The sequence below is a fragment of the Lepidochelys olivacea genome (genome assembly GCF_965140295.1).
Source record: "Lepidochelys olivacea isolate rLepOli2 genome assembly, chromosome: 6".
Classification (NCBI taxonomy): domain Eukaryota; kingdom Metazoa; phylum Chordata; order Testudines; family Cheloniidae; genus Lepidochelys; species Lepidochelys olivacea.
In genome coordinates, this window is record NC_140416.1 from 71,087,357 (window position 1) to 71,115,308 (window position 27,952).

The following is a 27,952-nucleotide window of genomic DNA, read 5'->3' on the forward strand; positions in this document are numbered from 1 at the left end:
AGACTTTTCCAAATGCTGCATCTGTTTGTTCAGTGCACTAAATCAGTTGTCTGAGAGAGAAATGTTGTTTACCAAAACAAAAACAGACCTCATAGAAGCAGTTTATTCTCAAACAGTTTCTTGAATTTAGAAATACTTTCTTTTGTGTGAAGTTACCTTTACATTTCACAGTAAGTTTAGCACTGCCGAATTGAACCTGTTAAATTATTTTTCTTTCCTTGAGTACGATAAATAGTTATGGCATAATTCTGAAATAATGTACTGGCTCTGCTTTTAACATCTTCTCTCAGTTTTTCTTAAATTCTATTCTACATGGTTCCAACCGTAGCCAACCACAAGTGTACCATAAAGTCCCTATGAAAAATATTTTCAAACATCAAAATGGATCACACTCTTAATTTATTTGGTTTCTTATCTGTGCCCAGTGGATTTAATTAATTAATTACCATATTTTTAATAAATACACAGCATACTTTTAATGTTTGTATTGAGTCATCATGATTTCTTGTTAGTAATATCTAACTTTGTGGTAATTAATAATGGCTAATTTTAAGTGTGTCCCTTTTTTCCTGTGATATTGATGAATTATTTACCCGAGATGCTGTGGTGCCTACTGTAGATCATTCAATATTCCACTGACAAAAAAAAACATCCTAAAAGTGCAAGAATGCATGTTTTTGTTTACTGAGTCCAACAGTTTATTGTACCTAGTTTCCACTAGCTCTTGGTCTAATCCTACTTTTCTCTGTTAAGAGTGATGGGGTGGTTACGGAGTAGTTTAAAACTTATTTGTTTTATCAGGAAGGTCTGATCTTCTAAATTCCCATTGCTTTCTCTTTTCTCGTCTATGGATGTTTAAAAGACAGTTCTGAGTCACACATCAGCATTGGCCTTGCACTAGAAATCTAGTGACTAGATTTAGCTTCTGCAGTGAGTCATCAGGGATCAGATGTAGGTAAGGAAAGTGTAGCTGACAGGCTTGAAACTGTTCATAGCTTTAAAAAATGCACACGTATAAAGCCTAAGTGAGTTTAGATCATTCAGGTATATTTTTTTTAATTTGTCTTTCAGAAATCCTTTAACACCCCTGTAAATGTCAAACGTTGAATAGCTGTATTTTTTGTCTGTCTAGAGCATATATCAGTATTGTATAGAAATTAGAAATGGACAAAAACATGCTTGATTGAAATAAGAAGTGAACTAAACTTTTACCCATCTCTTTAACTGGATTATATCTGAACCTTTACATCCTACCCTCTGCCTCCTCACCTTTCGATAGCTGAATCTGGCGTCCTGTTGCATTTTGAGGATTTCCTATTAGTGATGCTGTCAAGTGCTCAGCATTCCCAGGAAGTCTCAAATATCTCATTCTAAGGCTTACAGTATATGCTGCACACCTTTGGATATCACAGCTGGGGAATGGAGATCAAAATTCAAAAAGGAAAAAACATTTTCACTATTGCTGCAACTTGTTTCTCTTGGGAGGAAAGTGCAGAGTCTCTCCCATCCTAAGGCTCCTGCTTTTGTGGATTCAAGAGGCTGAGGAGCTTCTCCAAAAAAAATTCTGCTATAACCAGAGAGAAGGAGGAATTTTCTCTACAACTGAGACAATATAGTATGGAAGAAAAGGTGAGTATTGGGAGGCTAGATCTCCTTTAAACAGTTACTTAATTTTGATAAGCATCCAAACTGAGCCTCTGAATACTTTTGTGTTTTGCCCATCAATAACTAGAGGGCCAGCCCCTGGACAAGTAACATAAAATCTCCTACTTTTATTAACACAGAAAAGTAAATCTACTGTATAGTGAAGAACATGTACCAAACATAACATTATCTTTCCGATCTTTTGGAACAATTAATTGTAGGAATCTTGGGATTTTTTTTTTAACAATAGATTGGTGTGCTCAAAGGTACATTTTTGGGGAGAGATCATGACTAGACTTGTACTCATCTTGAGCATCACTTCTTTAGAATTTAGAAATTCCTTAATTTTCAAGTAATTTGAAAGTTCTCTCTCAGGTATCAGACTTCAGGAGGAAAGTGTAGCAGTAATAATAATACATGGGTTCTATATAGTACTTTTTATCAATAGATCTCAAACTGCTTTGCAACGGAAGTCAGTATTATCATCTCTATTTTACAAATAGGGAAATTGAGGCACAGGGGGGAGTGACTTGCCCGAGGTCACCCCGCAGGCCAATGACAGAGCTGAGAGTAGAACCCAGTCCAGTGCTTTAAAAACTGGCCAATTAATAATAATTTAAATTTAATTCAGTTTTCCTAACCAATGGGGACTGAGGGGTTTTTTGATCCTTGAGAGCTATGCTAGTTAAACAGTACAATAGATTACTTTGTACCTTACCCAAAGCTTCTTTCTAACATTGTACTCAGACCAGAAACTGCTTGTTAACACCAGTAGGGAAAACCGTGGCAAATCCTGACACCAGAAGCTAGCCAATTTACATCAAGAAAATGAAAATTTTGTGTGTTGTAAAACCAAGTTTTTATAAATACCTAGAGGCAGATCCTCTAGCATTTCATTTCGGTGTGTTAAAATTTTAATAAATATGTAAAATGTTAAAAGGTAGAAAACAGAGATCAGTTTAAAAGAACCTTGCAAATGTAAACAGGAATATTACTGTCCATTTACTATAAAAGTAAACAAGTTCAATGAAATTCCAGCTCATCTTTTTTTTTTTTTTTTTTTTCCTCCTGGTATTTAATAATTAATTTGATAAATATTCATCTGATATATTCAAAGTGTCAAACATGTATTGCATGTATAACACTAGTATTGTGCCATTAAAACTAGTTTCAAGGAACAGAGAATTTGGCAAATAGTAGAATACAATGAACAGTAAAAAATGTTAAAATAAACTTTTTCTTATAACTTTATTAGTTTCAAGGGAATCTGTCAGGTAAAATTTCCTGTTTAAGAGTAATAGTGCTAATAGGGCGTTTGTATGTCTATCTTATATGAAGGAGAGCTAAGCTTGAATTATGACTATTAGTATAGAACAGTGGTTCTCAATCATGAGTCCGGAGCCCCCTGGCAGGGGCTGCGAGCTGGTTTCAGGGGATCCGCCAAGAATGGCTGGTGCTAGACTCACTAAGGCCCAGGGCTGAAAGCTGAAGCCCCACCATGCAGGACTGCAGCCCGGAGTCCTGAGCTCCAGCACCTGTGGCTGAAGCTGAAGCTTGAGCAACTGAGGCTATATCTACCCTGAGCAGCTTTTAGCGACGTGGCTGTGTTGCTACAACCGTGCCGCTAAAAGGCGTGCACTGTAGCTGCTGTTTGTCGGCTCTTCTGCTGACAAAAAACGTCCGCCCCCAACAAGCAGCGTTAGCACTGTCGGGAGGAGAGTGCTCCCGCTGAGAAAGCACTGTTCACATCGGAACTTGTAGTTGGCAAACCTTTTGTCTTTCAGTATGTGTGTGTTTTCTGAACACCTCTGAAAGACAAAAAGTTTTGTTGTTCAGTTGTCAGTGTAGACATAGCCCTGGTTTTGCGGTGCCCCTTGTGGCATGGGCCCCCAGGCAGTTGCCCTGCTTCCTACCCTTTAATGCCAGCCATAGCTTTTGTATGGAGAAAAACAACTGTGGTACAGGTGGGCCGTTTTTGTAGCATGTTGGAGGGGAGGGCCTCAGAAAGAAAAAGGTTAAGAACCCTTGGCGAGTTACAACTGAAAGTCCAAAATGGCTTAAATATCTTGCTGCATGGCTTAAAAAAGTTATTCGGTGTGTGCTGCACATCTCAGGCCTTCTGTAATTTTTTACAGATCGTTCCAGATCGCATTCATAGATCTAAGAATAACAAAAGAAAAAAAAAGTGAAAGCAGGATAATATTTGACAACTTTTCCAATTTTTTCAGGCTGGGAATTATTTCATGGTTCTCTTGCTAAAGCTGTAGCTGCCAGTTGAGCACTGACAAATTCATAGATGGAAACCAGACCAGCTCACTTGTGTATTAGTACTGTTCAAGGTAGGAGTTGGAGTAGTAAGAACGTGTTTAGTGTTTAGACTTTATAAAATGCTTGTAAGTTGCTGCATGCGTTAATCTTACTCGCAATGTCTGCATCCTGTGCTGTAAGATATGTCAGTTTTGCTTTATAATTGTAAAAATATGCCTGCTCTGAACTTACGAAGTGTAGTTGTAGCTGTGTTGGTCCCAGAGAGACAAGCTTGGTGAGATAATATCTTTTATTGGTCCAACATCTGCTGGTGAGAGAGACAAGCTGGTCCAATAAAAGCTATTACCTCACCCACTTCCTCTGAACTTGTAAACCTAGGTAGGAAAAGTGGTTCTCCCACCCATCCGAAGAACTATCAAAACTGAATGGGCCATTGTGGAACATAGAATCATAGAATATCAGGGTTGGAAGGGACCTCAGGAGGTCATCTAGTCCAACCCCCTGCTCAAAGCAGGACCAATCCCCAACTAAATCATCCCAGCCAGGGCTTTGTCAAGCCTGACCTTAAAAACCTATAAGGAAGGAGATTCCACCACCTCCCTAGGTAAGTCCCCATTCCAGTGCTTCACCACCTTCCTAGTGAAAAAGTTTTTCCTATTATCCAACCTAAACCTCCCCCACTGCAGCTTGAGACCATTACTCCTCGTTCTGTCGTCTGGTACCACTGAGAAAGGTCTAGAGCCATCCTCTTTGGAACCCCCTTTCAGGTAGTTGAAAGCAGCTATCAAATCCCCCCTCATTCATGATTCTATCACAACACTAAGCCTGGTTTAATGCCCTTCTTACCCCCCAGAAGGTGCTACCTGTGAGAGAGCACATCCAATCAGCTTGAATTTTGGAAGAGAGAAATAAAGATAGCTGACATAAAGATTTTTCAATTCTTTGTTGTTTCAATGCTTACAAGGGCTGGAGCTAAGAAACAAAAAGCAGAGATCCCCAAGATCAACCTGTGTTAGCCCTAAAAGACATTCAGTGGTGACAGATTATTACATCTCTGTCACCTCTTGGAACCATAGACTGAACTCATTTGTGTGTATATGTTGTCTGCTTTAACCTGTAAATGATTCTTAAAAAGAAAAGGAGTACTTGTGGCACCTTAGAGACTAACCAATTTATTTGAGCATGAGCTTTCGTGAGCTATGAGCTGTAGCTCACGAAAGCTCATGCTCAAATAAATTGGTTAGTCTCTAAGGTGCCACAAGTACTCCTTTTCTTTTTGCGAATACAGACTAACACGGATGTTACTCTGAAACCTGTCATTATAAATGATTCTTGCATTTCTTTGTCCTAGAGTTAATAAATCCTTAATTAAGTTACTAGAGGATTGGCTACTAGCATCGTCTTTGGTGTGAGATCTAAGGTACAATTTGACCTGAGCTAAGTGACTGGTCTCTTGGGACTGGGAGCAACCTGAAGATTTTTGTGATTTTTTTGATGTAAATGACCATTTATCACTAAGTCCAGTTTGCCTGAGTGGCAAGATAGGATGGAGTGTCCAAGGAGACTGTCTGTGACTCCATGGCAAGACTGTTACAGTGATTCAGGATTTCACATTTGTTACTGGGTCGGTGAAATCTAATTACAGAACGTACCATCAGTTTGAGATATCTGCCCTGCTTTTTGGCAGTCTGCCCTGAGATTGGCACTCTTGGTCGTGAGTCACTCCAGACAGTGCGACAGCCATCAACTTGAAATTTAGTCAGCTTTAAATGGGAATTAAAAGTATTTTCATGAGCTACCCTTCTCTCTGAATACCTTTGCTAATTTTTGTGATTTTATAATCACCGTATTCTATTTTTAAAAAATGTCTTCTGTTCTGTCAAAGACCCACAGAAATAGTGAGAGAAACAAAGGGCCCAGTCCAGTGTCCACTGAAATCAAGGGATAGGCTCAAGACCTTTCTCACTGCTATGCAGAGGAACAATGAAATTGAATAAAACCAAAGTACTGCCAGATATATAAAGTAAAAAAAGAAAAATAAGTGTTTTGTTTTTTTTTCTTTTAATCTCTTTCAGTTATAGTAATCTTGGATAAGTGTAAAAGTAGTAAGTAAAAAGATGGGGACTGGTTTTTAAATTGCTGGTGTCCCTTCAAAAAGATGAATTTAGCAATGATTTATTTGTAAGAGGGCTGGGAAGAAGGCAGGAAAATTCCCACGCCCCTCTAAAATACTCATTTCTTCGTTCAAAATAGACAGTAATTTCCCAGCCCCTTCTCTCTGTATTTTTCTGCCATTCTGATTAACATCTGCTAAATATATTATAACATACCCCAGCCTGCAACTTGAGATCTTTATGGGACTCCCTACCATGTAGAAATTTCAACTTATAAACCATTTGCTTTGAGGGAAATGCTACTAGACTTTGAAGCTGTGCACAAATGAACATTTTAAAAACGTCCTGTCTAGGGGTCAAAATAGTATGAAAAATTAAGGCAGTCAAGACAGAAGTTTAAATCATTTTGAATTCCTAAGGTAATGATTAGCAAATGCAGTACCACCAGGATCAGAAACTTTATGAAACCCTAAGTAGTTTGACTTAAAAATCAATAGTAGAGCAAATCTTGCTTTAGCAACATTATTGGGTGACTGATGTTGTTCTGAGAATCCTGACACTTTTTTCTTCACTGTATCAAAGGGCATTTTACAGAAATGCCTACAGGTACCATTTTAGCTATATAGGTTTTGTGACCAGTTTAGTCTACTGAAAATTCCAGTTTATCCATTTTCGCTTAGTATTAAGGGAGGAAATGTTACAAAGGGATAATGGTGAAATTTTTTGTTTGGAAACTTTGTTTTAAAAGAGTCTCCCTGCCCCCCCCCCAAAGATATTCCTTAGATATTGTTAGGAAGATATTTTGTTATAGTGTACTCCTCTGTGCTGTACTCTCCTCTGCTCTATTTACACTCCACTTCCCACTCAGAACTCCCTTCTGTGGCTGCAACTCAAGGTCAAACTGCAGGAGCCAGTCCCACAGGGTAGAACTCGAGAGAGCAGCACCATTGTGTTGCTGGACAGCTCACTTAACCTGGGGATTGTGCTGAATAATTTGGAAGAGTTAGTAGCCATGGAATTCTTATTAAGGTCCTGTTCTCCTTTCATTACCTGAGGCATAGTGGCAGAGAAGCTGAAAAAGAAATGAAAAGTGTACATTTTTTCATACAGTGACAGATGCATGTTCAAGAAAAAGTAAAAAGAAACAGCATGTGCTTGAGGGAAAGCTTCTTCATGCCTAATATATTAGGAAAAAATGTTCAATAAGAATTAAGCCCTGTGAAAATACTATTTCTTTAATGCTGCCAATGTCATTATTTGCTTGTGTTATCTCTGCATAAATTATAGAATTTTTTCCTAAGGTCTATAACTGTTCATTCCAGCTAGGATCAACTTAAAACTTTTTCTAGGCACTTTAGGATTGTGCACTCGTTCTACTGTCAACTTACTGTGTGAGTGACTTGTTGTCCACATGTCTATTAATTACAGATTTCTATCAGTTATATGGGCGGGGTAAATTGCAAGGTGTGCTACCCAATTGAGAGGAGTTGGAGGCTAGCAGTGAGGTCAGATAATAATACAAAGGGATGAGAAAATTTGGTCAGAAATCACATGATGAGTTTCTACTTGAAAAATTGCAAGCTAAAATCTGTAAGAGATATGGTCAACAAACTACACCCTGAGTTGGCATGGCAGGTAAAAGGTTGGCATGGCAGGTAAAAGGCCAGTGTAGTTTTGGATTGAATATGCAAAGGCATTATGTCATGGTGCAGGGAGGGTAAAGGTTACTTTCTACACAGTTCAGGTGTGATCCCCACCTGGAATAGTGTGTCCAGTCCTAGGCAACACATAGGTAATCTGGAGGGAGGTCAATGACGACAGTAACGATCAGAACTGGAAGAACTGACTTACAAGGAAACCATAAAAAAGCTAAACATAGATATCTATCTTAGCAAAGATATACCTCAAAAGGGGAGTAGAAGATAGAACATAAATATAGACAAAAACACCAAGGATAGAGAAAAATGTTGAGAATGGCACAAGGGGTATAATTAGGACAAATGGGATGGGAAATTTTAGGCTGAATATTAGAAAAAAAAATTGACACCAAGATAAACTAAGCTGTGGAATAGTCCCTTAAGGAAAGGGGAGCAAGCCCCATCTTTTGGGACATCCAAAACTTGACAAGACAAAACACTAGCAAATATACTGCAGGAAGCAATCCTCTGTTAGAAAGAAGATGGATTAGTTGACCTAATAAATCTTTTCTGACTCTAATTTCTATTATTCTATGACTGAATAGCTTGATAAATTATTTTACAAAAATCTGGAAGAAAGGCCACATATTAAGTTAATATACACTTAAATATATTGAAAGTGCAGTGTGCCATCTTTTCAAGTGGATCATAATATAAAAATAGCATAAAGTTAACATTTGTGTGTATGTATATGGCTAAGATATGGATGCACTATAATTTTAGCCTTATGTCATTATCATCTAATATATCATTGTTCTTTAGGCTTTTAAAAAGTGAATTTTGATATTTCTACTAGTATTAATAATATACCAACACAACAGCAGAAAACAAATGTGCTAATTCATATTTAAAAGTGAAGTGCTAGAATGTGCACTTTTAATGCTAAATTACCTGAATATGCAAAATAATTAGGAATGTATTGTTCAAAAACTGAGGAGAATAGGTATACAACTGTAGAAATAATGAAGAGCAGATGGTATTTCAGTATTCCACAAAATCAGAATCCTCCTCCCTTCTGCATCATTTCCTCACACAAATACGTTACTTGTTTTTTTCATATTGTATTTATACTCTGTTTTTCTGTTACTAAGGAACAAGATAAACATGAATAGAGTGAGGGTAGGTCTACATTTAAAATGATGAAGTGGTGCCACTGTAGCACTTCTTTGAAGATGCTACTATGTCTATGGGAGAACTTCTCCCATCAGCATAGTTAATCCACCTCTGTGAGAGGCAATAGCTATGTCAACAGAAGAAGTCCCTGCGTTGACATAGTGCTGTCTATGCCTGGGGTTAGGTTGGTATAACTGAGGGTGTGGATTTTTCACACCCCTGAGCAACATAGTTCTACGGATGTAAGTTTGTAAAATAGAGTTGGCCTGAGAGAGCCACATGAAATGCTAAGAAGTTCTATAGGTAATAGCATTGTGGAGCCTTCTAGTGCCTTCACTGGAATGGAACAAGATTGATGGTCAACACCAGAAAGACAAATATTTTAGGCACTTACCAAAAATAAACCCAGCTATTTTTTTTATTTATGTGTGTCAGAGGACTCTCAAAGCACCTGAAATAAGCTTCTCCTCAGACATCACCAGCAAACATGCACATCATGAAATCAGAGTGAAAACTTACCAGTATTTTCTTAGCGTTTGCTATTGCTATTCAGAATCCTGTGGTTAGTCATGAAATGGGAATGCTTAGACAAATCTTTGGAACAGCAGAAGTATATGAGCAGCAGAAGTAGTAGACTCTGGAACCTATCAATGAGGAGAGAGACCCTAAAATGGAGACTGAGGGGAAGGGCAGAGTATCAGAACCTTACCACAGCCTCCGTGAGTCTGGGAAGGGGCAATCACTTTTTTTTACCTCTATGCCGAAATAGTTCTAAGGCTCCAAACACAGTGGGTCATGAGTCAGACACATCACTTAGGAATCAATGTACAATTTTCTGAGTGCATTCACTCATCAGTAGAGACCTGTCCACACCTTATTAACATGTGCTTGATAACACATTTATATAGAGAGATTTATGGAGGGGCTTTGAATTCTTTCCTTCAAGCTTACTCCCAGAATAAGCGCTCTTCTGGTTTAAGTAAAGGATCGCTTCTGGAAGCTCATGATAGAAGTATTGAAGTGTGGTTCTACTCTGGAAAAAATGCCGTCTTTTTACTCAACGTATTGCATGTATTTTTTTCTTCAATGAAAAAAGTAAGATTTTACTTTGCCCTGCAGAGCCAGTACAACTGTGAGAGAGTGAATTCTATTCTGTTCTGGTTTGCGCATTATCAAGAAAATTGTTAGCTAAGTTCCAGTTGCAAGGCCTCTTGATTAACCCCATTGTCTGCAGATTTTGCCCCGTTAGACCTGTACAACCCCAAAGAGGAGAATAGGTTGGTACAGCTGTAATTGAGGACGTAATTTCAGGGCAATGGGGTTTCTTAGGTACAACTGAGGGCAAGATCTGGCCTGCGGAATCTTTATTACTGATGATGATGTACAAGCCAGAAGATGCACAGATTGACTTTCTGATGCTTTTACTTGTAAAATGAGCAAATCTGTGAGATACATGATTGGGACACAATAAATATGGAACTCTATACTGTAACTTTTACAAAATAAAATCCCTCTATAGAGTAGGACTACATTGTAAATATATCTTAGCCTTACATAAAAAGATTGAATTTGAATTTCATAATATGTTCTAAAAAGAACAGAAAAACAGATGAAGTGAATTGGGCACATCTGTCTTCTAAGCATGAATTTTGTTATAATAATACAGGTAAGGCTAAGTTTCTTTCATTTTCAGCTCTATTTTCTAGAGGCGTATTTTCATTCAAATTGTGCTACAACTTGTCATAAAAACTTCTGCTCCTACTTAGTCAACCCAATGAGTTTCTCTTTGCTGTTTGAACTTGATAGACAGAGGAACTTATTACTACCTTCCATTAGTTTTTTTTCTTCCCATCCTACTGCACACTCTCTTCAGTCTGGTTTCCCTACTTTCTTCAGTTTTATTTTCTGCTTCAGCTCTGTATTTGTGCTCTTGGCTCCTTATGGAGCAGTCAGCTGGTGGGATGGGATGGATATGCTCTGCTCAGTTTCCTCATTGACCAATTAGGATGGGGGCAAGCAAACTTTTTGGCCTGAGGGCCACATCAGGTTTCCAAAATTGTATGGAGGGCTGGTTAGGGGGGGCTGTGCCTCCCCAAACAGCCAGCGTGGCCTGGCCCCTGCCCCCATCCAACCCCCCCCCCCGCTTCTTGCCCTCTGACGGCCACCCTGGGACTCCTGCCCTATCTACACACTGCTGTCCCCTGACCGCCCCGGACTCCCTGCCCCTGACTGCCCCCCACCATCCCATCCAACCCCTCCTCTCATTCCTGACTGACCACCCCGGAACCCCTGCTCCATCCAACCACCCCTTCTCCCTGTCCCCTGACCGCCTCCAGAGCCCCTGCCCCTGAATGCCCCCACCGCCCCATCCAACCCCCCTGTCCTTCCTGACTCTCCCCCCTCCCCCGGGACCCCTGCCTCCATTCAACCCTCCTGTTCCTCATCCTCTGACTGCCCTGACTCCTATCCACACCCCTACCCACCACCCCGAACTCCCCTGCCCTCTATCCAACCCCCCCTGTTCCCTGCTCCCTTACCGCACTGCCTGGAGCGCTGGTGGCTGGCGGAGCTACAGCTGTGCCTCCCAGAGCACCAGGACAGGCAGCCGTGCCGCTCAGCTGGAACCAGACACACACCGTGCAGCACAGAGCACTGGGTCAGGCTGTGGCTCTGCAGCTGCGCTGCCCGGCAGGAGCTCGTAGCCCTGCCGCCCAGAGCATTGCACCGGCAGCACAATGAGATGAGGCTGTGGGGGAGGGGGAACAGCAGGGGAAGGGGCCAGGAGCTCAGGGGCCGGGCAGGAGGGTACCGCGGACCGGATGTGGCCAATGGGCCGTAGTTTGCCCACCTCTGAATTAGGACAATGCTATTGGGTGTACCCATCCACCTCCTTCTCTTTCTCTACCTCAAGACTAATTAAAGTAGGTCCAGGCTAGGAATCTCCCTCTGGGCAGGCAGAAGGGTATCATTTAGCAAGGCCTGTGGCAGCAGACTAGGATGCATAGGATAAGCTGTGAAATTACACGTTTAAATTCTGTGTCTACAATTGCGAAATACAAGTGAAAGTGCTAGTCAGTGTATTTTAGCATAAAGCATAAAATTAATAGATATATAATTATTAGTGACAGCAAGTGAAAGAATCCAAGAACGGACTTCTGCTCTTTTTAGCTCATATAAATGCCCTATGTGTAAGGATCAACATGCTAGTCAATTAAGTATTTATTTGTATTAAATGCCACAAAATAAGAGGGAACTTGGAAATCTGATGGCAAATAGCAAATAAAATTTAATGTTGATATATTTAATGTAATGTATATTGATTTGCATATAGTAATCACAAGGGCAAAAGGAATGGAACTGAACTAGAACAGGACTTCAATATGGACCCTGCAGATAAGCTTCCAAACTTTTCCATACTTATCCAAATGGAAACTCTGAACCTTCCAAGAGTTGCCTTTTACTAATTTTAATTTCTCAGCCTCCTATACAAAAAATTCTTTATATTTTGTCTTTTGCATTTATTGTATTATACCTCATCTATTATTTCACCTCATTTTAAAACTGAAACTCCTAGCAGGCTGATGTTAAGTAGAACAATGCGCTGCATGCTGCAGTGCACCTCATAAATGCAGTGCAACGAAGCAGAAATGCAAAATGCCATATCCAGAGTATCAAACTACTCTGATATTTTTAGGCCAAAACTTCATTTATTATTCAGAAACATTTTTGAGATGTCATTCTATAGGCATTGCATATGGTATCATCTGCATGAAATAGTTAACAGCATTGTAAGAAAGAAAAGAAAACTACAAAAGGCATTAGTACACATGTGATATTGAATGTTTAAAGTATGTCTGGAACAACAGCATAAACCTACCACCTATGCAGGACCCCAAGTTCAGGGGATTTTAACCTTTGCCTTTGAAAGGGACATTTTACCTTGCAGGGCTCCCAATATTCAGCTCCTTACAGTTTTAATATGCTCCCCAGAAGCCACAATCTTTATCAAGCATTCTGAAAACTACAATACCCAACTGGGGAAGTGAGGAAACAGATTGACAGAGCAAGATGGGTACCCAGAAATCACCTACTACAGGACAGGCCCCACAAGGAAAATAACAGAACACTGGCCATCATGTACAGCCCCCAGCTAAAACCTCTCCAGCACCTTATCAACGATCTACAGCCTATCCTGGAAAATGGTCCCTCACTCTCACAGACCTTGGGAGACAGGCCAGTCCTCGCTTACAGACAGCCCCCCAACCTGAAGCAAATACTCACCAGCAACTACACACCACACCACACCACAGAAACACTAACCCAGGAACCAATCCCTGTTTCAAACCTTGTTGCCTACTCTGTCCCCATATCTACTTTAGTGACACTGTCAGAGGATCCAACCACATCAGCCACACCACCAGAGGCTCATTCACCTGCATGTCTACTAATGTTATATATGCCATGATGTGCCAGGATTGCCCCTCTACCATGTACATTGGCCAAACCGGACAGTCTCTACGTAAAAGAATAAATGGACACAAATCGGACATCAGGAATGGTAACGCACAAAAGCCAGTGGGAGAACACTTCAATCTTCCTGGACATTCTGTAACAGATTTGAAAGTAGCTATATGTGAACAAAAAAACTTCAGAAACAGACTTCAAAGAGAAACAGCAAAACTAAAATTCGTTTGCAAATTTAACACCATTAATTTGGGCTTGAATAGGGACTGGGAGTGGTCGGCTCATTACAGAAGCAGCTTTGCCTCTCCTGGAATTGACACCTCCTCATCTATTGTTGGGAGTGGACTACATCCACCCTGATCGAATTGGCCATGTCAGCACTGGTTCTCCACTTGTGAGGTAACTCCCTTCTCTTTATGTGTCAGTATATTTATGTCTGCATCTGTAACTTTCACTCCATGCATCTGAAGAAGTGAGGTTTTTACCCATGAAAGCTTATGCTCAAATAAATCTGTTAAGGTGCCACCGGACTCCTTGTTGTTTTTGTGGATACAGACTAACACGGCTACCCCCTGAATCTTTACTCATACATCCTGCATTACTAGCATGGTATTGCTAAATAATTAATAGATACAGTAGGTCTTGTAAGGAAAACAGAAAAAAATTATGAACATAAATGTAAATTATGAAAATAAGTCAGTTGTTTGAAGACAAGCACACAAACGCATCTGTTATTACTATGTCCCTGCAGACAGCACAGTCAGAGCATGTCTTGGCATATACTCAGTTTTTTACTTTCCTCTTGACTTATTTCAGAATTTATTGATTGTCTTTCCAGAGCTGTTCAGTGTTAGTTGGCCACCATTTTTCCTTCTTCTGTTTTACATTGTCCCAGAGTGAATATTTCTTGCTCTTGAAATTTTGGTGCTATTTCTTGTTTCCAATTGAATGTACACTGAATGGAATGCAGAAAAAACTAACTAAAATGCATTAGTATTGTATCAAACTTTAAGATGGTTTTTGCTGTATGATTGTGTACCTCACTGTAAATGAGCTAGCAAAGCCAGAGTAATGAATAAAACCACACCAGCAAGAGAGATTCAGAACACTCTTGTTGACTATGAAATTCTACTAATTCAATGACCGTTAAAAAATGTGTGCTATTAGCAAAAATTAAGATGTATTTAAAATAGCTAAGATTGAACAATGAATACTGACTGTCAAGCTGTTTTACAGTCTCTTCACTTTGCCTATAAATATTTGAGAGGGGAGAAGAAAGAGAGTCATAATTTACAAAAAAGTCCCAATGGTTATTATGTTAGTGTAGCATTGTGGAGGTGCAGAAAGCAATGTGGTTTTGCCTTAATTTTTATTAAAACGATGAGTGTTGTCAGAATAAAAGTATCAAACTACTTAAAGGATCTTTTAAGTTTGCAAAACTGTTTTGCTCTATGAATACTCTTTTAACATTTGTTTGAAAGATATACAAACTTTAATTTTTTAAGAAGGGAGAGGAATTAGCCAACCCTTAAAATAATAAAGGATTAACCTACCCACTCACACTGCCAATATAAATATATTGAATGAAAGTCATTGGCATTATTCTTCAGTTTTAAATGACTTGAACTGCACATTTCTTCAGACCTAGATGAATATACTGTATTTTTATATTTGCATAGTAAAGGAAAAGGTTAATGTGAAAGTTCTGATGTCACTGAGATCTGCTGATAAGCACTATATAAAAGCTAGGTTTTACTATTGTTGTATTGCAAAAAGGTGGCAAGAACGTTAGTTCCGTTATTTTGCCGCATGAAGAATTCTGAATGTCCAGTAAGCAGTCACTTCTGAGTCCAGTTCACGTTTTCAAAATCCAGCAACATACACCCTAAAAACTATCATGAGCAAGTTTAGGCAATAATGGAGGTAAAATAATGGTGGCCTATCTACATATCTTATTGCTATGATTGGTGGAGCTGCACCTATGGTAGCAATGGTGGGAAACTTTCAGGAAAAAGTCAAGTGGAGATAAGGCCATGATATTAATTTCAGTGCCAAGAAGAGCATTTTAAATGCTAGCAGGTTTATTAATTATTATTTTTTGAAAAAAAAACCCGTTTGTTTGCTGAAAACAACATGGAAGAGGTAAGATCCTTGTCCCAAGTACCTAGCGTTGTTAGAAGGCAAACAGTAGAAAACAAAATGGACATAATTTTTTTTTAATTTCCCAATAAGCATTAGTATTGCTAGATGGGAAGGTAGAGGATTAAATTTGATAGGCTGAATGGTAAAAGTGTTTGTTTTAGGGGAAATCTGAGGGAATGAATGTAAGCTTGACTTACTGGGATAGGAGGGTTAAGCACAGTATTTAAAATGATACTCAGCATGGTTTACCTTTGGGCACATTTGCAATTTAAACCATGCTCACCATTTGTTTGCCTATACCCCTTTCAGAACAGTTTCTGAGAATGATTTAAATTAGTCAGTTTAAGCTCTGTGCCCACTATGTCTCAAACTATATTTGCTTCTGCCTGACATTGTTTAAACAGCACTGCATTAGCCAGTGTGGATGGGAAGGAACCATGTTTAAATAATTTTGAAAAACAATTGTTAGAATATGGCCTGGTCCATACTAGAAAGTTAGATCAACGAAAGTAATCTTGTGTTGACCTATTTGTACATGTGTTTACACTCAAATTTGCCTCCAGCTGGTGGAAGTGCCCTCTTCCAGTGCTGCAGTAAAACCAGCTCCCTGAATAGAGTGGAACCATGGTCAACACTAGGTAATGTAGACCAGTGGTCTCCAAACTTCTTTGATGGCGCACCCCCATCAGTAAAAAATTTTTGAACACGCAATTGCCCAACTGACAGTGCCTGCTCTGCTCACTAGATGTGTTCCTGCCTGGAGTAGAAGAGGTATTGGGAGTCCTGGGCCAAAGGGGAGAAGAGGTGGTGCAAGCACAGGTATGGACCAGTCATAGAAATGTGGACATCTGTGAACAGATTGCACAGGGGATGCAGGCAAAGGTTTATGACAGGGATCAACATCAGTGCTGCATGAAAGCAAAGAAACTTCACCAGGCATACCACAAGGCCAGGAGAGGCCAAGAGTAGATCTGGTGCTGAGCTGCAGAACTGCTGCTTTTACAATGAGCTGCATGCCATACTTAGCACAGACCTCACCAGCATCCTGCAGACCACCGTGGATACCACAGAGGAGCCTAAGACAGAGACCCTTATCATGAACAGTGAGGAGGAAAAACAAGAGGTGGGAGGTATGGATGGAGGCTCCAGCCATGTTGTGTTCTACGACCTGTTTGAGATTCGGTCACAGTCTAGCCAGTCCCTCCAGTTGAGCCCAGATAAGCCCGATGAAGGGGAAGGGACTTCAGATAAGTGTGCACGAGCATTTTTCCTTACAACGTTTAAATTTTAAAATGGTGCCAGTCCATCCCCATCTTAACAAGACACAGGTACAAACTTTTCAGTCCTCTCCCAAAGGTTTCTAGGGATGGCTGCCTCATTTCTTCCTCTGCGGTAAGACGTTTTCCCACTGCCCTCCATGATGAGTCAATTGGCACCATTGCAGTAAATAGGCTAGTGGCATATGGGCCCGGCCAGCATCAGGACTCCAGTAGCAGCTGTGCTCTCTGTGCCTTTGTTACTCGCTAGAGTAAAACCACCACCGCCTGTGGAAAACAGTGACAGTATTCAGTGTCGTTGGCCTGTCCTATACTCATACTTATGGAATAGGCACTGAGATTGTTATTGCTTCATGCAACTGAAAATCCTGCCCAGCCTTGCCCCCAGCAGGCCATACTCACCGCGGCTGGGGCTGGGGAGTGGTGCTGCGCAGAGGCGCTCCAAACCTGAAGTGCCAGTAAGCATGTCTTATTAAAATTGTGTATGTAAATAAGAGAAGGGAGTTCTGAAACTTTTCTTTCCCTTTCTATTGTGATTGTAAATCCAGTGATACAGCTGTCTGTTTTTACTGGCAGCTTCTGCTATTGCATCCTTGATGAATGCTGCCTCCACACCTGTAGAATGCCTGACACGGATTAGGAAGAGAAAAAAGAGGACGTATTTAGTGAGATCCTGCAAGCCATTGCTGCACTAGACGGTGACCTAAGGGCCTGGAGGGCCAATGTGGCTGATAGCTTAGAGAAGGAAGGGGGACAGGAGAGAGGACCAGGAATTGCAGCAAAAAAAAGAGAGGGAGATGCACCAGTATGTAATTGGTCTTCTCAGGTAGCAGACGGAAATACTGCAGGCCTTTGACCTACAGGTCCAAAAATCCCGATCTCCCCACCCTTTGAAATTCTTAGAGAACTGTATAGTAGCAGCTTCCTACATTCCCCAACATACCACGTGGCATCATGGGCTGCATCCTTACCTTTACGACTCTATGCTAGGGAACAGCAAGGAAAAGCACAATTTCACATATGCTGACCTGTGAGAACCATGATTGGTGTATGTGTAGCCACAACTCACTATGTTTGTGCACTGAAATGTGCACTGCCTTTCCAATTTTAAAGTTCCATTCCATTAATTTATGTTAAAAGTTTATATTGCATTACCTGTTGCTTTTTGCACATTATTTGCCTAGATTTGCCACTCAAATTTCAATTTTTGGAGAATAAAATTATCTTTATTAGTTCACAACACTGATTGTAGAATGCACAGCATCACTCAAACCATACAGCACTTGTGCAGCAAGCACCACATAAGTTATAGGTTCAAGAAGGCACATAATCAACTGTACAGCAAGAACTACACAATTCCTAGCAGCACCCAAATTTCCAGGCCAGGAGAACCTCCAACATAGAACAGTGCTGTGGCTGACCATTGAAGTTCTCTTTCAAAGCCTCCCACCATGTTTAGACCTTGTGCCCTACTGTTGAAAGTCAGCAGACAGCCACTCTACCTCTGCCCTCCACCCTGGTGGCAGCTTTTTCCTTTTTGCTTCACAGATATTATGCACAGGACACAACAGGCAGCTGCAATAACACTGCAATATTTTTCTGAGTGAGATCCAGTCTTGTGAGTAAAGAACACCAGCATCCCTTCAATCTACTAAAAGTATATTCAGCTGTCATTCTGCACCTGCTGAACGGGTAGTTAAATCTTTCCTTGTCAAAGTGTCAAGAGTACCGCTTCATAGCCAGGGGAGCAATAGGTAGACTGGGTCCCCCAGAATCATTGTTGGCATTTCAATATTGCTGGTTGAGAGAGACTATTCCTGCTTGCAGCTTTCTGAACAGTCCAGGGTTCTTAAAGGTGGGAGTGTCATGCACCTTCCTTAACCAGCCTGCACTGATACCTTTGGAGTGCCTGCAGTGATCTACCAACTATAGAAAAATAACCTCTTCCATTGATGTTCTCTGTGGCAAGGTTGGCTGGTGCCAAAATAGGGTTATGCATGCAGTCTATTGCCCCACCACAGTTCCAGGACCCCCATTGTTGCAACTCCATCCCCTATGTCTTGCACACTGCCCAGAGTCACAGGTCTGCATAGCAGGAGACGATTAGTGGCCCTATTCACTTGCATGACAATGGCCTCAGCGTGGATTTTCCTACTCCAAAATGATTTTACACTGATTGGTATCCATCCGACATTGCAGACTTCCGGAGTGTGATCGCCACTTGCTTCTCCACTCTCAGTGCAGCTCTCATTCCGGTGTCCCTGCATGTTGAGGGCTGAATCAAGCTCAGCCCCCAAATCCAAAACATGGGCATTTGCATTTGAAAGTTCTACAGCCACTGCTCGTCATGCCAAGCCTGCATTATGTTGCGATCCCACCAGTGCTTGTTTCTTGGGCCCAGAAACAGCGCTGCATCCTCTGCATCTGTTTTACAAACGTCACCAACAACCTTGAATTGTTTCTTACTGTTTCCCTCAGCAAACTCTCTTCCAAGAAATCCTTATGTACCCCATTGTTCCGGTACTTCCTGTGGGTCTGCAAATATAGGAGAACCATGCATCCTGTATTAGCAATATTCATGAGAATAGTGCTGAGCTCTGGGGTTCCATGCTTCTGTCAGAGATGGCAGACACCAAAAAGTGCTGTGTTCGTTTGATATTTTTTTAAAAGGCATAAATTTATAAGATATGGATTGCATTCTGGGATAGAGAAAGTTGCATGCTGGGACCTTGTCCCCTGGTTCCCAGAGATTGCTGGACAAATCATTTCTGTCCCACAACATGTTGTGAAAAGTTCCCAAAAGTAATTGCAGCGGACACAATGATGCACTGCACTTTGTATCGACACAAGCACTCCTGGTGAGTATACGCAGTTATATGCCACCATAACTTTATCGACCAGTTTCTAATATAGACATGGCCTATGTTTATTAACTCCTCTCATGTATTGACAGAGAGAATCAACAGATGGTCCAATAAAACTATTAGAAATCTGATCAGAACATTATATTGACTATCCAGGGAGCATGAGGGAAAAATCATAAACCAAATTGTGGAAGCAGCTGAGAAGGAAAAACTTGCATGCTGTGTGTTCTTTCACATTTTGGAGTGGGGATTCTGACAGTATGGAGAGCGTGTGTAATACTCTTTAAAGGAGTATGGCACTTTTTTTGCAGAGGAGGAAAGTGTCTTTGAAATGATTGCTAAGTTTGAAATTAAACATTGTTTTACACATTGCCATGTTTATAAGATCTGGATTTAGAAACGCTGTAAAAGCCAAATCTGTGTCTACAAATCAAAACAAATTGAAGCTTTCTAGACCAAATGCAAATGATATTAGCTATGGAATATTTCATAGCTCCTGGGTACAATGGGGCTCAGAATAGTGTGAAGGATCTTGCTTAAATTATGAGCTGTAATACCTATGTAAGGTGTGGGTTAAGGATATAGTTTTGGTTTTACTTCAGAATTCCTTGGCTCTTGTCAGTTCTAAACTAGATAGGTATGGGATCATTGACTTACTATGTGTCTATAGTATTCCTTCCCAGATGCCGCCCCCTTGCTCTGCAAAAATTGTGGTGCAAACAAGCTGTGTGCTCTAGCTTACTGCCTAGATCACTGCTTTTTCATTCCATACCAGCCCCTATCCCTTGTTTGTGTGTGTTCTGGTTTGCATTTTAAGACCTTTAGGACTTCATCGTCCTAGCTGCCTGTAGAGCACCTAGCACACTGTTGGTGTTCTAAAAATAATTACAATATTTGTCTGAGGAAATTAATTTATGAATTTCCACTGTAGGATCTTCCAATTTCTCATCAGTTTTCACATAGATGATATAGTTCAAAAGCCAGTGACCAGATGTCCAATGAAGTCTTTTTATTATATTTTGGTTAACTTGACCAACAAGCTGGTTATATTTATATTTTAAAATAAATAAATAAATAAAATGGCAGAAACTCGTAATCTTGAAAAAATTCACAATGCTGAACAGTGCCGTAAGGCTTGTCTTAAGGGCTAATGTTGAAGGTGACTAGCTTAAACTTAACCAAAGCTTTAAACTTAACTTACAGGGAAATCAATAACTTGACACTGGAATTCCATTTCATTATTTGTTCAGAAAAAAAATGAATAATAGAGAAGAATTCAACTTCCTGTCCTTGGAAGGTAGCTCCCCATGAATAGCTATATGGTTTTGTGTGAAGTTTTGATATATATTTGTTTTGTTGAATACAGATTGTTCCAATACTGTGTATTGATGTTGCAGCTAAGAGCTGTACTAAAGAAACATTTAGTCAAACTTAATCCTGTAAATATTATGTTTCTGCTGTACAATTATTCACCATGAAAAAAGGCAGTAACACATGGGGAAGGCAACCTGTTGGAGGTAGTTTATGCAACCTACCATAGCATAGCTTAGTCTGATTTTGTTTTCTGTTACAGGCTTTTTCTTTTTCTCTAAACACTGTATGAATGTGAAACTTGCATTGACTTATAAGAGGACTTAGGTACAGAGAAAATTATAGTTATGCACCATATGTTCTTCCTTCTTTCCCCCCTTCCCCCCAACCTTGTCTGGGGTAAACTAGTTAAAATAGAATATAGAGCTTATTTTATACATAAAGGTTCCTTGTTTATTAATTTTTGTTTAACAATAAAACTGGTGCATGCACTACCTAAAAATGGCAGAGGGAGGAGGCATGTGGCATAGTAATTTTTTCTACTTTTCTCTCTCAATGGACCAAGTAAACAATGGGCGCCCAGCTGCAGATGACAAAATAAATTGGTAAAAATATCATAGTCTTCCTCTTAACATCCTTGGTGGCTCTTTTATACATACAACTGTACATAGCCAGCTAGAAATCTTAAGGCCAGGTCTACACTGGGGTGGGGGTGGGTCGTTCTAAGTTACGCAACTTCAGTTACGTGAATAACGTAGCTGAAGTCGATGTACTTAGATCTACTCTCCCATGGTGTCTTCACTGCAGTGAGTCAACTGCTGCCGCTCCCCCGTCTACTCTGCCTGCGCCTCTCACGGCAGTAGACTACAGGAGTCGATGGGAGAGCACTTGGGGGTCGATTTATTGCGTCCAGTCTAGATGCGATAAATCAATCCTCGCTGGATCAATCGCTGCCTGCCGATTCGTCTGATTGTATAGACATACCCTTAGTCAGAGTGAAAGATTGCATTAGTGAGAGTGTAGGCTACATCTAAATAAAAACAAAATTTAAAAAGTAGACATTTAAAAAGTAGAAGGTGATATTTGCTGACAGAGCTGCTAAGAAATTGTCCAAAATTATGGCGGGATTGACTCACTGCTTGTGGAAAAATATAAGGAAATGTTCTTCATTGACTGGTCAATTTACAAATATATAAATCATACACATCGGGCTGCTCTGTAATTTTTGTTTCCTTGCTAATGCCTTTAAATAAGTTTTCGTGTTTATCTTTTGTGCCCATGGGCTGCTCCATCTCTTACTGATGGCAGAGGTAGTTGTTTGTAAGCAAGTTAGTGGGAAGGAAACTAAAGCTGTGCAACTTCATTAATAGATTGTTGTACTTCACATTTCTGTACCCTGAGAAATTCATTGACCTCATGGAGGATTTTCTGAAGGGCTGCTGTTGAAGTTAATTGAAGCTACCATTGTGCGCACACTTTCATTAAGGAGGTGTTAAGAATGTCTGGAGATAACGGTGATTTCTCTTTTGAAACTGAAGGAATCACTTTGTGACATTTATTCTGTAATGATTTTTTTTCTCCATTTAATCTTCTCAGGCATAGTATTTCATTCTTTCCAGTCTCCAGCTGACTTCCTTGTTTTTTCCTTTCTAATATTACCATTCTATCCCCCCGCCCCCCCCTTTTTTTGTTCTGTTGTTGTTTCTTTTAAATTTGTTCCAGTCTTTAGCTCTCCTTGGCTGCTTTACCTGTATGCTTCATGACTTCAAAACGTGTTCCATTCCATCATAGCACCTTATTTTGGGTAAAGCTTTGCATTTGGACATTTAGTGTTCTATATAAAAATCTTAGAACTTCTTTTATTAGTTGAAGTATCTCATGGATTTGCCATCATCACATGGCTTTTATCAGTTTAGATGTGCAAATAACTTTAGAAGAATGAAATCTAAATTAAGGAAAATCTAGGACACTTTTTACAGTGTTTAAACTATTGGGATTTTTGTATGTAAATGATAGCTGTGGATACACCGGTTCATAAAGCACAGTGTAGGAAAAATAAGAATAAGAAATAACACATCTCAGAGTTCTGGTGACATCACAAAGCACTTGATTTTAGTTTTTGCAGTTACCATGATGTTTTCAGAATGTCTTTATATTTGTGACTAGCCATGGAACTTACAGGTGCAGGTTCTTTCTCTCACACCTCTGCTGTGCCCCTTTCCTTCTCCATGTGGGTAACTGGTGCTCCATCCATCACATATTGATGGGTTTACTGCTTTATACCTTATGGGCAGTTCTTAATTCTACCCAGCTCACAAGCCTTGATTTTCTACCTAAAACTAAAAGATTTTGAGTAGGACCTCTCCTCATGGCAAATATCCTTGGGTTTTGAGTCTTCATAGAAGACACCAACACTGCTCTCTCTCCTGCTGTCTGGATCCACACAAACTAGCTCAGATCTCATAGGTATCAGTGGTCTTGCATTCCCTTGAATTAAATCTTAAAAGCTTGTTTTTTTCCTGGCTCTTCCCAGTCAAAATCTGACCTCCAAAAGGGAAAAACCCTTAGGAAGAAGAGGCTACAGTGATCTTCATCCTTGGGAGAGTTGGTCAGTTTCACAAGTGGTCACTTAAGCCATTCATGGAAAATGAGCTCTCCTGATCAGCCTCAGATAAGTTCAGTGATTTGGATTGCCATTGCCTACAAGAAAAAGTTAAGAGGCTGCTGAACTTGATTTATTCCACCTTAAAAATAACAGGCCCTTTCATCCAGCTCCCTCCAACTTTAAGCCCTTCTTAAAGTGAATTGGAATAAGAAGAGCAAATGGATTGTTCTGTTATCAGAATCTTAGGAAAAGGTTGTGGACTCTGAATAGTCCAGTCCAGAGAGGAAGAGGTCCACTAGCATTTGGTTGTCTTAGGAGCTACCCCAACAACACTTGAACCAATCAGTCAAATTCTCCCCAGTCTACACAAAGGAAAATTTTGATCCCAGTGGATTGAGCAGAGGTACTCGGGGATTTTGTGAGCCAGAAGAGTAAGAACTCACTAAAAAGGGGCTTTGAATCTTCCTCCTTTGTCTTATGAGAAATTATGATCTGTGTAATCTCTGCTTATATCCTCAGTTACCAAAGGTCCAAAGAATTCAGAGGGAGATTCTAAGAGGAAGCTCAGATTACCTGGTTCTTGGCCAGATCTGTCCTCAGCAACAACCTAGCCTGGCACAACAAATTACTCATAGTCAGCTTTGAACAGTATAGTAAATAGGGGCATTTTTCTAGTTCCACCAATCAAGAGGTTCTTCAGTACCTGCTTGAGATCCTTTAGATTTCAATATTAATTTTTCTAATATGGCTTAGTTCTCTGAGTCTCATCAGCTTTGGCAGTATGTCTGCAGTCTGAAAGTTATTGTATTTCCTCTAGAGTACCAGCAGGAGCTGCAGACAAGGAGCTCAATTTAATAAATGGGGGGGGGGGGGAGTTGTGGGAGGGGGACCTTGAGTTCCATTCCCAATGTATGAGTGATTAAAGATGGAGAACCCAGTATGGGACTGATGGAGCAGTGAGTACCCACTTTGGAGAAGATAAAATTATGGGCAAGGAAGTTCATTTTACCTTTTGCTTGTTACCCTTATAATACCTTTGGGCACAGTCATGTCATAGTCCTATAGGGATTAAATTTTACTGTGGAGTTTTTTAATAATATAAATGTACTCAGAAACATGAAGTGCTAAAGATACTATCCAATTTACACATATACAAATATCCGTAACCTTTTATCTCTCTTATTTTTAATGAAGTAGTATATGAAATATTTCAGACAAAAGACAAATGGTATACAATATTGAGCATCAAATCATTGTTAAAAACATTTGTCAGTTCTTTTCTCCAGTTTAGATATTCACCTTTTCAATTTTAGGCATTACGTATTATTATTTCGACATTTTAAAAATATTTGAAAGAATATTGACAATATTCTGTTAGATGTTGCAAATTAGTGTGTTATTCATATGAAAAAAATCAACAGGCTAATACTGTGCAGTTTAATTTGGGTATAAAACATGCATTCTGTTTAAATCATCTCATTTAATTGGATAAATGGCATTTTTAGTGATAGAAAAATCTGCTGTGTTTTAGAGGTCCTGTCATTTCATTTTACAGTTGCAGTTTGTGCAATAATTACTATTAAAACTTATTGTAAAAAATGACAAAGTTAATGTTTCATACTCAATTAAATATGTTTTCGTATATTTGTAAACTGCTTTGAAATATGAATAGTACTTTGTAATCTATCATAAACATGCTTTTGTATTTGAAAGGAGCTCAGAGTCATTGTATGATGTTTTATTAGTATTCATAGTGTAAAAGGAGGTTATTTTCAGGCTAAAGGAATTTTTGAAAAGATAATTGGGTAGACCAACATTCTCATTAACCTAATTTGCATTAAATGTGCTTCTGTGAATTGTAGTTGTCACTTTTCCATCTGAAAGGCATGCTTTGTCACTGTATTTAAAAAGCCCAGTTAAAGGGTATATTTCATCTATAGTTTAATTCAGCAATTCTCAACCTGTGGGTCTCTGTGACCCCCAGAAACAATTGGCGGCAGTTGTTTGGGAGTGGGGAGTAACAAGTCAGCTCCTGATCCCAGAGGAGTTTTCTGCTTTAGTGAATTTGTTCAGCTGCTTTGCAGCCAATCATTCTTAGATGTTAGTCTCTAAGGTGCCACAAGTACTCCTTTTCTTTTTGCGAATACAGACTAACACGGCTGCTACTCTGAAACCATTCTTAGATGTGTAAGGCACCCCATATATCCTGGTGCCGCTGTTGCAACTTCTTTGAAGAGCTGTGGAAGCCCTTGCTTCCTTGTGGTGAATCATGGGAAATGATGCAAAGGATCTTTGGTGTTTCTGAGGAGGACCAGTTATGAATGATTATGGTGTCATAGAGAGACAAGGTGGCTTTTATTGGACCAATTTCCTTTGATGAAAGAGACAAGCTGTTTAAGCTTACATAGAGCCCTTCTTGAGGGCTGGGAAAGGCACTCAGCCTACGTCTACACTTAAAATGCTAGAGTATCGCAGCTGCATGTCAGTCTGGACACTTACTATAGTGACAAGAGAGGTTCTCTCATCACTGTAGGTAATCCACCTCCCTGAGAGGGGGCGGCTAGGTCAACAGAAGAACTCTTCCATCAACCTAGCACTGTCTACACTGAGAGTTAACTGCGTCTCTCAGGGATGTGGATTTTTCACACCCCTGAGTGACATAGCCATCCCAATCAAACTTTTCAGTGTAGACCAGCCCTCAGTATGTAACAGCTAAATACAAAGTGGAACAAATTGTTTTGCATTAGAAGTTAATATTTTGTAAGAGACTGTTCAAGGTGAACTAGGCAGTTAACACTGCTGCAGTTGTAGGACAAAGGAGGGTTAGTGGGTTATGGTTTGTTGTAATGAGCCATAAATCCAGTGTCTTCATTGAATCCATGATTTTTAGTGTCGAACAAAATTACGAATTTAAGCTCCCAGGCTATTATTTTGAAGGCGTTGTGCAAGTTTCCTTTGACAATGAGGACTGAGAGGTTTGATGTGGAGTGATGGTTTTGTGAAAGTGTTTGCCTATGGGTGATATGGCGTTTTTGTCTTGTATCATTTTTCTGTGCGAGTTCATTTAAAAGCATGCTGATCATCTCTTTTCACCTACATAGTTCTTATTGGGGCGTTTAGTACACTAGATAAGGTACACCACAGGTGATAGGCATGGGAAAGGTACTTTTGAAATGTGTGCTGTGGGGAGCATTGATCATCGTAGTAGTGGCAATATGTCTGCAGATTTTAAACCTGTCGTTATGGCAGCATCATTACATTCGTGGCTGGTCTTTGGTAATCTTACTTCTGATGATGAGTGTGGTGAGGTTTGGGGGTTATTTGAAGGCCATAAGAGTGGGTTCGGGAAAGATTTATTTCATATTTGTGGTCCCCAGCAAATATGGGTTGTAGTTGTTTAATAGTACCCTTAATGAGTTCTCTTGTGGAGCGGTTGGTGACAACTAGGAGTGTGCAGCCAGAGGGTGCATCCCTCCCCACCCCCCAGCCCCCGCCGATTTGAAGCTGGTTCGCTCATGGTATTTGGGATGTTTGTTCCATGATGCGATCTGCTTGTCTGGTGGAATGCCCTTGTTTGGTGAAGGTGGTTTTAAGTATATTAAGGTGTGTATCCCTGATTTTCTCCTCAGATAATATTCTATATTATCTTAATGCTTAGCTGTAGATAATAGATTTCTTTGTGTTTTGGGGGTAGTTACTGGATCTGTGAAGATAAGTGAGTTGATCCATGGATTTCTTATATATAGTTCCCTGTAGGGTTCCATCACTGAAGCTGATCGTGGTGTCCAGGAAGTTGACACTGGAATGGGAGAATTCTAGAGGGAGTTTGTTGGATGGGTAGTGGTTGTTAAAGTTGTGGTAGAAGTCTATGAGGGAATTTGGGTCATCTGTCTAGAGGATGAAAATATCATTGATGTATCTCAGGTATTTCATTGGTTTTGTCATGCATTTGTCCAGAATTTCTTCCTTGAGGTGGCCTGTAAAGAGGTTGGCATATTGGGGAGACATCCTAGTATCTATGGTTGTTCCCATTGTTTGGACAAAGTATTTGTTGTTGAATGTAACGTTATTATGGGTGAGGATGAAATGGATGAGTTTGGTGATGTGTTTGGGGTGGATATCTGAGTGTCTTGTAGAAATTTGAGGCAGGCAACAATACCATCATTGTGAGGGATTTTGGTAAGTAGGGAACTGACATTGATAGTGGCAAGGATGGTATTCTAAGGGAGGTTGTTAAGCTGTGGAATTTCTGGAGGAAGTCTGTTTTTCAAGGAGGAAACTGGCCCTTTGTGTGGTGAGTAGTTTGAGGATAGTTTCTGTGAGTCCTGACATTCCTTCAGTAAGAGTGCTGTGATCAGGTATGATGGGTCTGCCAGGGTTCCCTTGTTTGTGTATCTCTGGAAGCTTGTGGGAGGTTCCTGGGATGAGTTCCTGGGGGAGGAGGTTGTGGAGT

General features: G+C 40.1%; 1 protein-coding gene across 1 annotated transcript in view; it reads left to right on the plus strand.

Annotated features, from left to right (window-relative positions):
- Positions 1 to 27,952, plus strand: part of AVEN (apoptosis and caspase activation inhibitor) — a 170,692-nt gene that overhangs the window by 125,118 nt on the left and 17,622 nt on the right. The window lies entirely within an intron of this gene.